We start from the raw sequence: 14,526 nt of genomic DNA on the forward strand, positions 1-14,526 counted from the left end.
TCTGCCTCCCAAGTGCTGGGATTAAAGGTGTGCGCCACCACCGCCCAGCCGGTACATATTTTCATATAGCCTCTTTACAACAAACATAAGGACGGATAGAAATTATAAAGAAAATTGAAGGAACATGAAGCTCAATTTGTGACTCATATGTAACTCGTGTGAATCAAACAACCAAAGCTATACTTAAGGATGAAAATCAGAAGTTCAGGTGGGTATTTAGCAGTCAGTGTCAATGGTGAGCTACAAAAACTCAGGCAGAAATATCCTTAAGGAAATTATCTATGACTGTGTGTCACTGATGGAATTGTGTCCCCTACCAAATGTCTGTATCTAGGTCCTAACTGCAGAATATAACTTTATTTTCAGATACTGTTTATAACCATTCCATTATGGATGGCAAAATGCTTTTTAAGAGGCTCAAAATTTACAGAGCTCTTGAGACAAAAATATCATAAACCTAGAACTAGATTATATAAGAGGTAAATAATTGCTGGAGGATATGTAATTCTTCTAGGTTATAACTGCTGGCAAGTTGCTTAAGAGACTGAAGTGAGTTGTCACTCACTGTGACAATAACATAGACACACCAGACTTACCTGTAAGTTATCCACATGAATTCAGTGGGTTACCAAGATGGGCTTGGACATGGATCCTTCTTTTCTCTGTAGTTTTCTCTTTCCAGGATGAATGGAAAAACAATCTCAGGCAATTTTTTAGTAAAGAATTTGTGAGACTCACTCATAGGAAGATTATCATGTGCAGATATTCGCATGCCATTGATCCATGAATATGTAGATTCAAGGGACAGATTGCTCCTAAGAGATAGCAGGGAGAGTGTACTGTGCCCAAAACTTGATCTCAGGCTTTTTGACTTGGAAACTGTTGAAAACCTAGATTTTAGTTATTTAAATCACTCTGCTTTTGACCCAGGGTATTTTAAGTTATGATATGTTTAATTGTAGATAAGTCCAGAAGCAACTTTACTAGGTAGTCACAAATGTAAATAAGAAGCCCTGAAATACTGTGCTGCCTAAGAGATGAACTCTACACCAGACCCAGAGGAAGAGAAAAGAAATACATCAATGTTTACATCATTGAAAATTAAATCATAAAGGAGCAAAAATATGAAAGGAACAAGTAAGACATAGGAATTTGTGATTGAATAGTTTCAGTATCTACTCCATTAATTTCAAGAGAAGAGAGAAAACAGCATAGAAATTGCACTTGACAAGAACATAAATGAGAGCTTTCTAGATGTAAAAGGGGGGAAATTTCTTCTCAGATCAAATGTTTCCTCAAGGAAGAGGAACGGGGTCTCTCATAAATACCAATGCAAACCTAGCACAGTGCTGCAGTCCTGCAAGTCATCAAAGACTTCATTTTTAATTTTTAAAATTTACCAGAGGGAAAAGACAGATGACCTACAAAGGATTTCAAATTAGCCTTAAGCTGGCTTCTCAACAGAAATAATAAAAACCAAAAAATAAGAGAACAATATCTTCAAAGTGCTGAGGGAAAAGAATACAGTGTTATGTTCATCTAAATAGTCTTAGTAGAGCCAGGGCAAAATGAAGACATTTCAAACACACAAAGACCAAGTGAGACATTTTACAGCCCAAGGAACTTTCTCCCATTTTATCCATGTAGGCTAGAGATTAAACTCTTCGTCTCTCCAGGCTACACACATGCTTTCCCATTAAGACACAACTCCAGCACACAAGTGCTTCTTTGACACCCTGAGAGGGGCTTCCCCTTCTCCAAAGAGAAAGGGAAGATGGAATGGAGGGTGGTCTGGCATGAGTGGGTCCTGAGAGGGGAGGAAAGGTTGAAACTGGGTTGTAAAGTGAATAAGCAGATAAGCAGAGTTAAAAAATTTAATAAAAAATATAAGTGAAAATATTGAAAAAATATGCTGTAAATTTTAACAGCTTCTAGTAATATTACAATTAATTCTGTTTATTAAAACTAAAACACTAGGAAACAATGTATAAGAACATTAAAAGAACCCCATCCTGGTTCTTGCTCTCCTTGCTTCCTGTGGGTAGAGCAGATGTGAGCTATCAGCTTTCTTCCACTGTTGACATGCCTGTTTGCTGTAACTTCCTCTAACGGTGTGGACTCTCTCTGAGGGATATGTATGCACAAAGCAAACTCTCTTTTCAATAAATTGGTTTGAGTCCTACAGTATTTCAGCAGCAGCAAAGTAACTAATACAATATTTCACTTATATAAAATATGATATACAATCAAGTACACAGAACAATCTGAAGTATTATTCTTCCACATCACTTTTTTTGTTGCTTGAATGAAAAACATGAATTCTAATAACTTTTTTAAAGCCTTATTTAGTCACTTTGAATTTTTCCAATCTTTTAACAGTAGCCCTTCAATTTTCATTTTACTCATTTATCCTCTTATAAATAATTTGCCTGTCAAAAATCCCCATGTGAATTCAGTGGAAGTTAAGGATGAAAACAAATTACTTAAGCAAAATCTTATTTTACCTATAAGTTACCTCCAAATGTAGAAATGTGATGTCAAACCCAATACTGTACAGTTAAGCTTAAAGATTTTAGACAGAAATCTCTCATAATGCTTCTAAGTAGGTTTTTAATAAGTCACATGGAAGTATTTGTTTTGACAGGTAATTTTCTATTCACATTTAAAATATACTCCGTTTTCACCTTTTCCTTTCAAATGGTGGGAAATGAGTCATAGATGAAGTTCGCCTAATATTTTTCTCTTGATCAGACTGGAAGGTTACTTTTTAAACAAAATCACCAACTTACTTTAAGTCTCCCAGGTCTATGCTCATGTAGATCAATAATATTCAATAACTATTTTTAAATGGAATACCCTTTATATTTATTTAAATAAAACATATATACTAAGTGTCATTAATAAAAGATAGTGAAAAATGAGAGCTATTAAGGATCTATCTGAACCAAATATTTTCTTTCTGCTTTTTTTTGTTACCTACCTTGTAAATCATAGACTTAAATACAAATTGTTATAGGACTGTGTGATCTGACTGGCTATGTGTTCTCTTGGAATATGTGCCATGGAGTCCCACCCTTTCAAAGAGTATAGAAAAAGACAGTTCCAGTCACTACTACATGATGGTTAGTTTTATGGTTTAGAATTTACACCAAAAGTCAACATGCTGAATCCTTGGTTCTAGCTTGTGTTGATATTAGAAGGAGATGTAACATGGATGTCAGGTTGCCTACTAGAAGAACATTACATCATTGGTGATTAGCAAGCCCTTGAAGATTGTAGTCACATCCTTGCCTCTCTTCTTGTTCACTCTGCTTCTAGCCATCTAGGAAATGAAGGAGATTTCTCCACTGCTTGTTTCCTAAATAAAATACTGTGCTGCCATATACCCAAGACAAGACCTAGGGACCATGACCTGTAACTATGAGCCAATATAGAGTTTCCTTATAATTTTATATAATCAAGTTTTATATCAAAGTGAGAGAAGATATGAGGAACAGTAAAAGTAACAAAATCATTTTCACCTTGATTCTTCCCATTGCTTTATCTTTTCTCCTCTAATTCTATTTTTGAGGCTTTGTGGTGTGCATTCTGTACACAGATTGCATATGTACTGCAGTGCTCTATTTGATGTTCTTATTAATAACTAACATCTTATCAAGGCATCTTTGTTGTGTATTTGTTTATATTTTGCCTATTTCCTCTATATCTTTCCACCACCATAACCTAAAGCAGTGAATACTGAACTCCATGAGAAATAGACTGATAACTATCTACTCAATACTGTTTCATCAATACTAAGAAACTTGAACAACAAGTAGTGGAAGCTCAGGTGGTGATTGAATAACTAATGGTTTTATAAAACCTAGTAACAATAGTGTATGATGTGTGCCCTTATCAAGGCTTCTGAACAATATGACAATGAATGAATGTTAATGATTTGTGGGGCCATGTCTCTCTACTGCTAATGCTGGGTCTCTCTGTTACTAATGCCTGGAGCTGCAGGAAAGAGAAAATAGACTTGTCATGTAGAGGGAAAAAAGGAGAGGAAGGAGAGGAGAAAAGAAGGCGGGAGAGAGAGAGAAAGGAGAGGAAGAAAGCAAGAGAACAAGTGAGGAGAGCAAGAGAGAAAGAAGTCAAGAGGACAAAGAGAAAGAAAGGAAGAAAGGAAGAAGGTAAAAAAGAGGACAAAGAGCAAGAGAGAAATCAAGAGAAAGAGGAAAGAAGAGAAATCAGGAAAGAGAGGAGAGCAAGAGAAGACAAAGAGCAAGAGAGAGGAGGGGCAAACTGCCCCTTATATTTGTGAGATATGGCTATCTGTCTGTTGGCAGGGCATGCCTAGCTGTGGTCAGATGATTGGGAGTAGGGTCCAGCTAGAATGCTGGGAGCTTGGGGCATTGTCTACATGACAGGGCATCCCTCTCATAGTATGGGGTATAAGAGGTGTGACTGAAACAGGAGCCAAGGTTCCAGGAGTTATGGCCAAACACCTACATCCCTTGCAGGCAGAAATTACTCACTGGGGCTCTGGAGTTCCAGACTTATACTCGACTGGCCCCAGATTGCCTGAACAGACCACAGCCCTACAATGATTCACCAGAGAAAACAGACAACTTTATTCGTGTAGGCAAAGTTCTCACTTAAGATGAAATGTGGATCTTTTAAAGAGTCCTTTCTTATTAAATAACTCTTTCCTCTAGAAGTGAAGTCTAGTATCCAGCAGACTGCTAATATACACCTTTTAATAGGTCCTACAGTGTTAGTTGTGAACATCACTATTGATTGCAATAAGATATCAACATTTGAAAAAAAAGTGATAAACAGGCATTGGTCAGCCCTCATCTAAAGATGCTTGGAGAATAAGCTCAACCTGAGGCATAGAATGAGGCAAAAGAGGAAGAGAGGGTTGGTAAATAAGCAGACACTAATGAAAACCAGTTCACAACTCTGTGGAACAGGAGGAAGGTCAGTTACTTTAAGTTTAATTTACACTAGAGATAAAGTACTTAGTAACTATCCATTCAACTTCCTCTAAGTTATACGTGCAGTGGTTTGAAGGTATTTATGAATTTTTGAAAAAGTATGGATGATTTAATAAATTTTGCTTATCCAAAAGGAAATTGGTTGGGTAACAACAATCTCAATATTTTTAAATTGTATACTATTAGCCAAATACTAAGATGTATTTATGCAGGTACTAAATCAATTGATAAGTGTAATTTAAAATATTCCTAACAGCACTACTTTTTTATCTTAAAGATTAGAATTTGAATAACCCACTTGGTTGTTAACTATTTGCTTTATTTACATATTCTACAACAATTTATTGTGCATCATCCCAAGGATAAATACTTCTGAAGTAAACAAAATAGGACTTTAGCCAGGTGGTGATGGCACACACCTTTAATCCCAGCCCTTAGGAGGCAGAGGTAGGCAGATTTCTGAGTTCGAGGCCAGTCTGGTCTAAAGAGTGAGTTCCAGGACAGCCAGGGCTATACAGAGAAACCCTGTCTTGAAAAAGCCAAAAAAAAAAAAAGGACTTTTCCATACAAGACTAATTCAACACACAATATTTTTCATGACTGTTGAAAATACTTTGAATAAATAAATATTGAGGATTACATTATGTAGGTATTTTCAATGAATGAATATTGGACATCACAGTATGTTTGTGATTATGGTGGTTTAAATGTGGAATGTTCCATTGTATACTTGAATACTTTCTCTCAGCTGATAGTCTTGCTTGGGAAGTCATGGAACTTTGAAGCCAGGTTCTTCCCTGCAGAAGTGGGCTTCTTTCAAAGTGGTCTTTCCTTCTGTTCCAGACTACTCAGCTTCCTGGAGACCACTATGCAAACAGGACACATTGCAACTTCCAGCCACCATACATCAGAGCAGTATCAACTCTATTTTTTTCCCATATGATGCTTTACCCTCTGAAACTGTGTACTTTTCTTCACTTAAGTTATTTCTGTCATTTAATTTGTCAAAAATTACAAGAAAGATGACTAAATTATTTAATACATAAGATGTAATTACTTGAATATTTAAAGGGTAGATATATAAATATGTATAAAAAAACAGATGCAGAATAATAAAGATGGTGTGAGATGTGCTCAAATTATGTGAACATCACTATACACTTTCCTCTGCAACAAAACTACAGTAATAAATGCTCTTTAAGGCCTTTACTCTGTGCTGAGTAGAGTTTTAATTGTATTGTATAACAGAAGTGCATATCTGGTTGTTTTTGTTGCTGCTGCTGCTCTTATGGTTGTTTTCTTCCAATCCCTCCTCTCCTACCTTGCCTCAGAGTCATGGAAGGGCTATGAAGGCTTCAACTAGAAAATGAAGATACCCTTCTTCTCAACTGATGGCCTGCCCTTGCACTAAAGTCTCTGTATGCCCATTTCTGATGTTCAAAGTATAATAAGAAATCCATAGAGAGCAGTAGAAGATGCTATACTACCTTACACACAAGAATCCACCCATTACTCTGTTATTATAAATCCTGAAAGAAGTGATATAAATACCAAGAGACAACGTGGAAATGTAAAGTTTATATATAAAGAAACTGTGACAAAGAAACCAAAATGAAGGACATATTTTAACAAGAATTATGCCCAGAGGGAAACATGGGAAAGACGAGGCATGGTGTTGTGACAACGTAATGATATAAATCCACAGTTCCATAGAGCCCTATTTTACTGACTAGCAGGAGCCTCACCATGATGCAGTGACATATTCAGGGCAGGCATTATTCTTACATGATCAGTAAGGAGATGAACCACCCTCACCAAGCATACACTAGAGACAAAGCCTGATTTTAAATATCGGTTTCCTGACTCCACTCTGTGTCTGCTATAATGTAAGAGCTAAACAAGAAAAGACAGAGAAAATATAAAATGTAGAAATGCCAGTGTTATAGGCAATAAGGGCTGTACAATATCTTCAGAATTTGTCCATAAACTATGAAATAAAGGTATGATATAATATTTACATCTCCAATGTTTTAATGGATATTTCCCTTCTAGTGATAATGCCTAGAGCATCTTTCTCAGAACTTCTGCTGTCTCCTAATTTGTCCCTTTCTTAAAAATATAGCTTGCTCTGTTATTTTTTTTTACAAACTTGCATGAGGATCCAGATAATTATCAAGAATCTGTAATATTTTAAAAACTTTAAGGCCAAATAAATGGGTTAAGTTGTTAAGTCCAACTACTTGCTATTATTTTTATTTTTCTACTGTATATATCTAATTGAGAAAATTGAGAAATGCCCCACAAATAATAAAACACACGTTTAAAACACGATTATCATTTTCTAAAGGAAATGCAAACAGCCTTGAATTGTGATTGTAAAGTATGATTCTTAAATCCAGTGTGAGTAAAAGATCCAAATTTGGTTCATCCTGACTTTACCCAATATCAGTATTAGGAAAGTGATGAGGAGGGAAAGAGAGTTAAAAACTATATATTTTATGTCTTGGTGTCTGGGATCGAGTCCTCAAGTTGCTATTGAATTGACAAACCTCAGTTTTGGTCACAAGTTCCAATAGCCAGGGTTATGACCCCTATGAATAAAGCAGAGGACATGCATCATCCACTTAGACTTAGAGCTCTTTTTACTCACCTTCTTTTCCTTCATTAGTCCTAGGCATAAAGCCAACATAAAATTTATTTCTCACTGTGCCCTCTCTTTTCAAGATTGTCTTACTGTTATTTATGGCCAGGAAAGCTAATGCCTGTACAAATGCTGGATTCCAGTTAAACTTGTATTCACCTCAATAATGGATGCTCAAGGTATCTGATGGCCTCAACCCACATTTCATAGGAAATTATGACAATTTACCGGCAATGATGCCAACCATTCTCAGATAACTATTCAGTGCCATTTTTACTTTCCAACAGTTTTAAACTGTCACTTCTTAGAAAAGTTTGCAATTTTGTCTTCAGCATTTCCAGAAGGATTTACCCTAATCAGTGGTATTTCCATGTGTTCTGTAGAAATGAAGAAGGACATTCAAGAGCAAATAGATATGTGAAGTAATCTGCAGACAATGCCTCCCTCTTAAAAACCCATAATCCTAAGTAAATAAAATAATTTAAATTAAAAATAAATAAATAAAAGACAAATCCATAATCATTATTATCATTCCTGGTAGTTTAGTGATTTAATTAATACAGTAATTAACATGTTTATGGTATTCTCTGCATGTATCCAGAGAATGAACTTCAATATTCACTGCCCTACTCAAGACACAAAATTACAAGACTTTAAGTCCTCCAGTGATTGGACAATTGTTAGCTGCAATTTTCTGAAGAAGCCCTGCATACTTTGTACAGCTGGAAACAGAGAGAGCCAGGGCACGGGGATTCTTTGTCAGAGAGCTAAGAAATGATCAGGTTGAGATTTTGTACATATGGCCTTTCCTCTCTTCTAACCCCAATTCCTAAAACTATGGCAACCGCAGATGTACTTTCTAATCTCTTGTTTTTTAATGGCATATAAATGGAATTTTTTAATGGAATCATATAGAGCTACGTGTTATGAAATCTTGGGTGACCAGCTTCCCCATTCTATATAAACAATGAGATTCACCCACTTCCATACACTGTTTTTTCCTTTTTCCTGTATGCATATACTACATTCCATTTATCTTTTTAATTTTAGTTTTACTATTGAAGGACAATTATATACAATTTGATGATCAGAGCAAAGCTGCAATAAAAGCGCAAACATAGACTATATTTGGTTGAAAATTCTCATTAGTTTGGAATTAATCTATGGGAATTGAATTGCTGGATGATGAAAGAAATGCATTTTTAGTGTCCCTTACCTTATTAAAGGTCATCAGAGGGCTGGAGAGATGGCTCAGCAGTTAAGAGGGTTCAGGTTTGATTTTCCAACACCCATGTTTCATATCATAACTCTCTGTAACTCCAGTTCCAGGGGATCTCATGCCTCTTCTTGCCTTCTGTGGGTACCAGGCATGGACATGTGAAAGCAAAATTCCCCTACACCTATAATAAAAAAGTAAATAAAAATAAAGAGCTATCAGATTGGTTTTTTTTCTAGAGTATGTGTCATGTCACATTTCCACCAGTATTTCATGAATGAGATGGTCTATCATGCTAAGACTAGCACTTTATATCACCTTTATTTTTATTTTAAGAGGACATACTGGATTTCAATCATGACCTTAATTTTCATTTCCTAGTGTTAAATACCTTTCCACAGGCTTATTTGCCATTTGTAAATTTTCCTTTAGTGAAATGTCCATTCAAATTATCACTTATTTAAAAATTAAATTTGTTTTCCTACTTTTGCACTTTGAGTACTCATGATGTATTGTGAGCATAATTTTTTTGTTGGATACATAAATTCTAATTATACTCTACCACACAATGTTCTTTTCCCCTTATATTTTGGAAAACAACATTTTGAACTTCTAAGGAGTCCAATTAATCAATATTTCCTGTTACAGATTGTGATTAAGGTATCATCTATACAAATATTTTATTACATTTATTATCTGTGAGCATGTATGTATGTGCATGCCATGCATATATATGGAATTCAGAGGTCAGCCTAGAAAGAGCCCTTTCCTTCCATCTTATGGGACTCAAACTGAAGTCATAAGGCTTAGCAGACTTCACCCATTGAGTAGTCTCACTGATACCTCTCTATGAACTTTTAGTAATCTATGAATATTTTATCCAATATAATCTGCCAAAATTTCTATAATTTATTCTTATACTTAGACATAATAATAATTCTGAAATAATTGAGGTTTAGAACTTGCATTTTATTGCATTTCTGTACTAACAAGCTGTCCTTAACAAACTTAGTTGCCTAGAGGTGAGTTCCATTAATTTGACGTCATCAGAAATTACCTTTACTTCAGTACCATTCCTGAATAAAAGTTAATTTTCACTGCTGCTGACAAGGGTATAGGCTGACGGTTTTTGTGTACATTTGTTTTGTTTCAGGAAAATCTGGTTTTGTCTCTGGAGTTTTTGGTAAGATAGGTAAAGTCGTAATTTTTTTCTCTGTATTTGTACTTTGTTGCTTTATTCTGTCTCCGTTTGGTAGCTTTATTTTGATTTCTGTAAATGTGGGTCTCTTTGAAATCATATACACTATTTAGGATTTACTGAGCTCCTTAAATCTATGAATTGATCATTCTCAAAGCTTGAGAATTTTTCTTCGTTATTTTTTTTCAATGACTGATTTAACTTATGTTTTATTTCTGTTTGAGAGTATATAAGGCATGGCGTCTCTTCCTCTTCTGATACACTAGTGACACAAGTATTAAGAGCTTTTAGGATTACTTTCCTTTCTGGTATCATTGGATTTATTTACAAAGACCTTTCTCTCTAATATCCAGATTAGATATGTTTATTTTCTCCTGTTAAAGTTCACTACTCTTTAATAGTCTCTCCCTTGAGAATTTCCAGTGAGATTTCTGTTTTCTGAATTTTGGTTATGAAATTCCCACATTATTTTTTCTTGTTTCTTTTTATTCTTTTGGCTGAGATTGTCATTCCATTTTATCTAAAGCTACATGCCTCTATTGGAACCATTGTTCCCTCCACATGTGTGCGTGCATGAGTGTATGTGTGTGTGTGTGTGTGTGTGTGTGTGTGTGTGTGTGTGTGTGTGTGTGTGTGTGTGTGTTTGAGACTGAGCCCAGGGTCTTGACTATACTAGCCTATCACTTGACTTGTGGTCAACATCATTAGGTCAGAACTGCCTTTATAATAGGGTTATAAAAACATGTGTAAAATAGTTCAGCTTCTGTGTTATCATAGATTTAGCATCTGTGTGGGTTTTTTTTTTCTCATTAGTCAAATTATACTGGCTTCTCACAGGACAATTAATGTTTCAATATATTGTAGATATTTAAAAATATTATAAACTATTTTAAAGTTTTATTTCACTGTATCATGCTGATGTTTTATTTGAATAGGTCATAAGCACAGCTTGTTTCACTCTATAGATTCAAACTTACCTTTAGTAGTTACAGTTGGAACACCATTTGTTTCAAAGCTCTGATGTATTCTTAGAATAAGTCCCCTGAATGCATAACCTATGCTGCTATCAGTGGCAAGCAATGCTGTGCTTTCAGTTCTTGAATTTTGAAAGTATGTTTGCAGTCACTTTCATACATGGTCAGCCTAGGAATGAACAAAAATACATATGAAACTACTGGGTGACTCGTGAGTATCTTCTAAAGTACCTTTCTCTCCACTGGGAATCTCTCTTCAGCCCCTGACCAAAATTCAGCTCTTGACTTTGTTTATTCTGTTTGTCTCCCTCTAGATATGCTCTTATCTGGTGCCAAAAGACAGAAGACAAAGGATAGAAAAAGATTTCCAGATCTTTGAAATTGTAGGTGAAGAAGAAATTTTCTTTCCAAATACTGACTGTGTGTTCTTGTTGACACTGTTGTTCAATGTCTTCTGTTGTACAGCGTTCACCTTCCCAATCTATGAGTACAGTAGAGAATTTCTTTTGTAACACCAGATTTGGGAACAGCCTATTAGTGGACTCCAGAAAGACGTTGTATCCAGAGAGAAGCACAGCCAACCATGGATACTGAGATGATATTTTGATTATGTCTCCTCTGCCTATTCATTGGCTGCTCTTTACACTTCAGAGCAGCCGTGCACATCCTGTCCTATTGCCTTGACTTCTTTTAGTGAGGAAAAAGGGGGCAATGCAGAAGAGTACTTACTCCAGTTTACACAGAGCCAGTCTCACTTGCATTTTAAAGGCTCTACGATGTCTTATCAAAAGACTTCTTTAACATTTTTACCCATGTTTTCTGAAGGATATGTACAATCGGAAATCAATTTTTACCTAACATTAATAAAAACTTGCAGTATTATTGTTCAGAAAGTCTTTTCAAGGCACTGTTTTAAGATGAAACCATTAGCTCAATATAATCCTTAAAATATATCAAGTCTTTCAGCTGAGAGGGAAATAAATACACTGAAGTGATATGGCACTAGCAACATCTTCACTTGGTCTAAGATTAAGAAACAAGTGCCTTTATTGAGGCTGCATTTAAGCATTTCAATGATTTGGGTAGATTTTCCTATAACTCATATAATGTTTTTTGATATTACAATGCAATTATTAATGATTCAAGATCATGAATCAATTAAGGTTTCTGTTTTGATCCTTTATATTCACTGCATAACCTCCACCTGACTCACATAGCACACTATGGTATAACTCTTCTTTAGAGAGGTGTATAGTCACAGACTAGATTTAGTGCTAAACATAATTCTAGTGAGACAGAGTTCAATTATATTCAAAGTAGAGACCAAAGCAATGAATAAAGGTATAAGAACTCATTATAGTGATTTTAGTGTGCAAATCTTAATCGATTTGGGTCACTTTAAAAGGTTACTATACACTGGACAATGTAAACAACAAGTGTTTATTTCTCACAGCTCTGGGAACTGAGAAGTCTCCAGTTAGATATCTAGCAAAGTTTTTCTTCCTGACATAATGATAGCTGTATTCTCCCTGTTTCATCCTTTGATGAAAACTTGAGAGAAAGGTGGCAGAAAACATGTTTTCTCTCTTCTTTGTTGAAGAGGACAAATCTCATAGTAGGCCCACTTTCATGACCTAACTCTTATTTATCACCCAAAAGCTTGACTTCCTGTACAATGTGCTATGATTTTAACATGTGCATTTGAGGGAGACATGGCATTGTGCCCATAACAAAGCTAATACAAATACGCTTCCTGACTCTTCTTATTTAAACTGTTCAAATTAGAACTATGTGATACGAAGAGAATGGTTTAAATATGAAAGCTTTTTTTTCTGTGGCAGAGGCATGTACATGTTTTACTTTACCTAGATTAGCCTTCTGCTACTGTAGCCAATAGCTGAGAAAATGGGCTTATACAGAAGGATTATTTTAGTTCATGGTTAAGGGAACTCTGGTCCATGGTTCTTTGTCTGATTGTTTTAGAGCTTGAGCAGAGCAGATGGGAACTCTATGGCAGAGAAGAATCCTCGCTTCATGGCTGGGACACAGAAGACAAAGGAAGAAGAGAATCATCATCGCTATCCTTCTTGAGTACACTCTCAATGGCATAAAGGCATCCTGCTACTTCCTATCTCTCAGGGGTCTAATGCCTGCTGTGTACAAGCCTTTGTGATATAGACTTCTGGGGGACATTCCAACTACAAACTATAACACTACTTTGAAATGACATTTATTGAGGCCTAAGAGAAGCAAGAGAAGAGACAAAAATACAAAAAAAAAAAATATGTTACAGTATCCTCCACCAAATAGGACGTTGTGGTTTGTCATTCTGTGTGTGGTGACATGAAAGTCTTTCTCATGTGAACATCTATATGACTCTCTGGCCAACCATTAGTCTATATCTTAGTATGCATTTCTATTGCTGTGATAAACACCATGACAAAAGCAACTTGGGAGGAAAAGGTTTATTTCAAAGGAAAGCAGGTTAATAACTCCGGCAGCAACCAAGAAATAGGAACTGAAGCAGAAGATAGAGGAAAATTTACTAGCTTACTAAATTTGCTTTTATATATTCCCCAGGACCGCTTGCCCCAGAATGGCATTGACCACAGTGGCCTGGGTCCTTCCACATTAGATATAATAACAAGTGAAAAAAGGAGGCCAGGAATTTGAAAGTTAATGAGAGATATATGGGAGAGTTTGGAGGAAGAAAGGAGAAGAGGTAAATGATGTGACTATATTATAATCTCAAAAACCAGAAAAACAATAGGAAACATGCCCAACTACTTTCCTACATGTCCATCTCAATTGAAGCTCCCTTTTCTCAAATGATTTTAGCTTGTATCAAGTTGATAGAAACAAAAGCCAAAAACCCAGATAGCCTATTAGACATTTAGCTTTCTCTTCTATCTAGGGAAGAAAACTATTTTCTGTTTTCTCTTCAACCTTACAGAACTAGTTAAGTAACGATTATAAATGTTGGTTATGCTAGTGATCAATAAATATAGGTAATATATTATAGAAAGTACCTGTTTCAAGGAATGGCTTCAATAGTCAACAAAAAGTTTTTTGAATACCATGTGTCTAAGTTGCAAAATATTAAACTTGCTTATCAAAACAGATTTTCCATTATATTTTTGTCCTAAATGCATAGGTCTTCTTTATTAACATAATCTAAAAAATAATTGATTTATCCTGAGCCTTTTTGTGTTGTTTCCCATTCTTTTGTTTTTGGATGATCTTAAAACTTTTTCAAAATAAAATGAATATTGATTAAACAATCTTGTTGCATGCTTCATTTTTTTCTCAACAAAATAATCTATATAAAACTTCTCCTTAATGCACATTTCAACAATCAGACGCATTCAGATTATTTCTAAACTCTCCTTAGAATCTGATTATATTCATATTTAAAAAGTAATTTAAAGATCAGAAGTCTCTAGAGTCGAGAGTCAAACTACATTCCATTGTGAATGATTAAAATTATGACTTTCTAGGTTTCAGTGTTCTAATAAAAG

The sequence above is a fragment of the Mastomys coucha genome, unplaced genomic scaffold, assembly GCF_008632895.1.
Source record: "Mastomys coucha isolate ucsf_1 unplaced genomic scaffold, UCSF_Mcou_1 pScaffold22, whole genome shotgun sequence".
In the NCBI taxonomy this organism is placed as follows: Eukaryota; Metazoa; Chordata; class Mammalia; order Rodentia; family Muridae; genus Mastomys; species Mastomys coucha.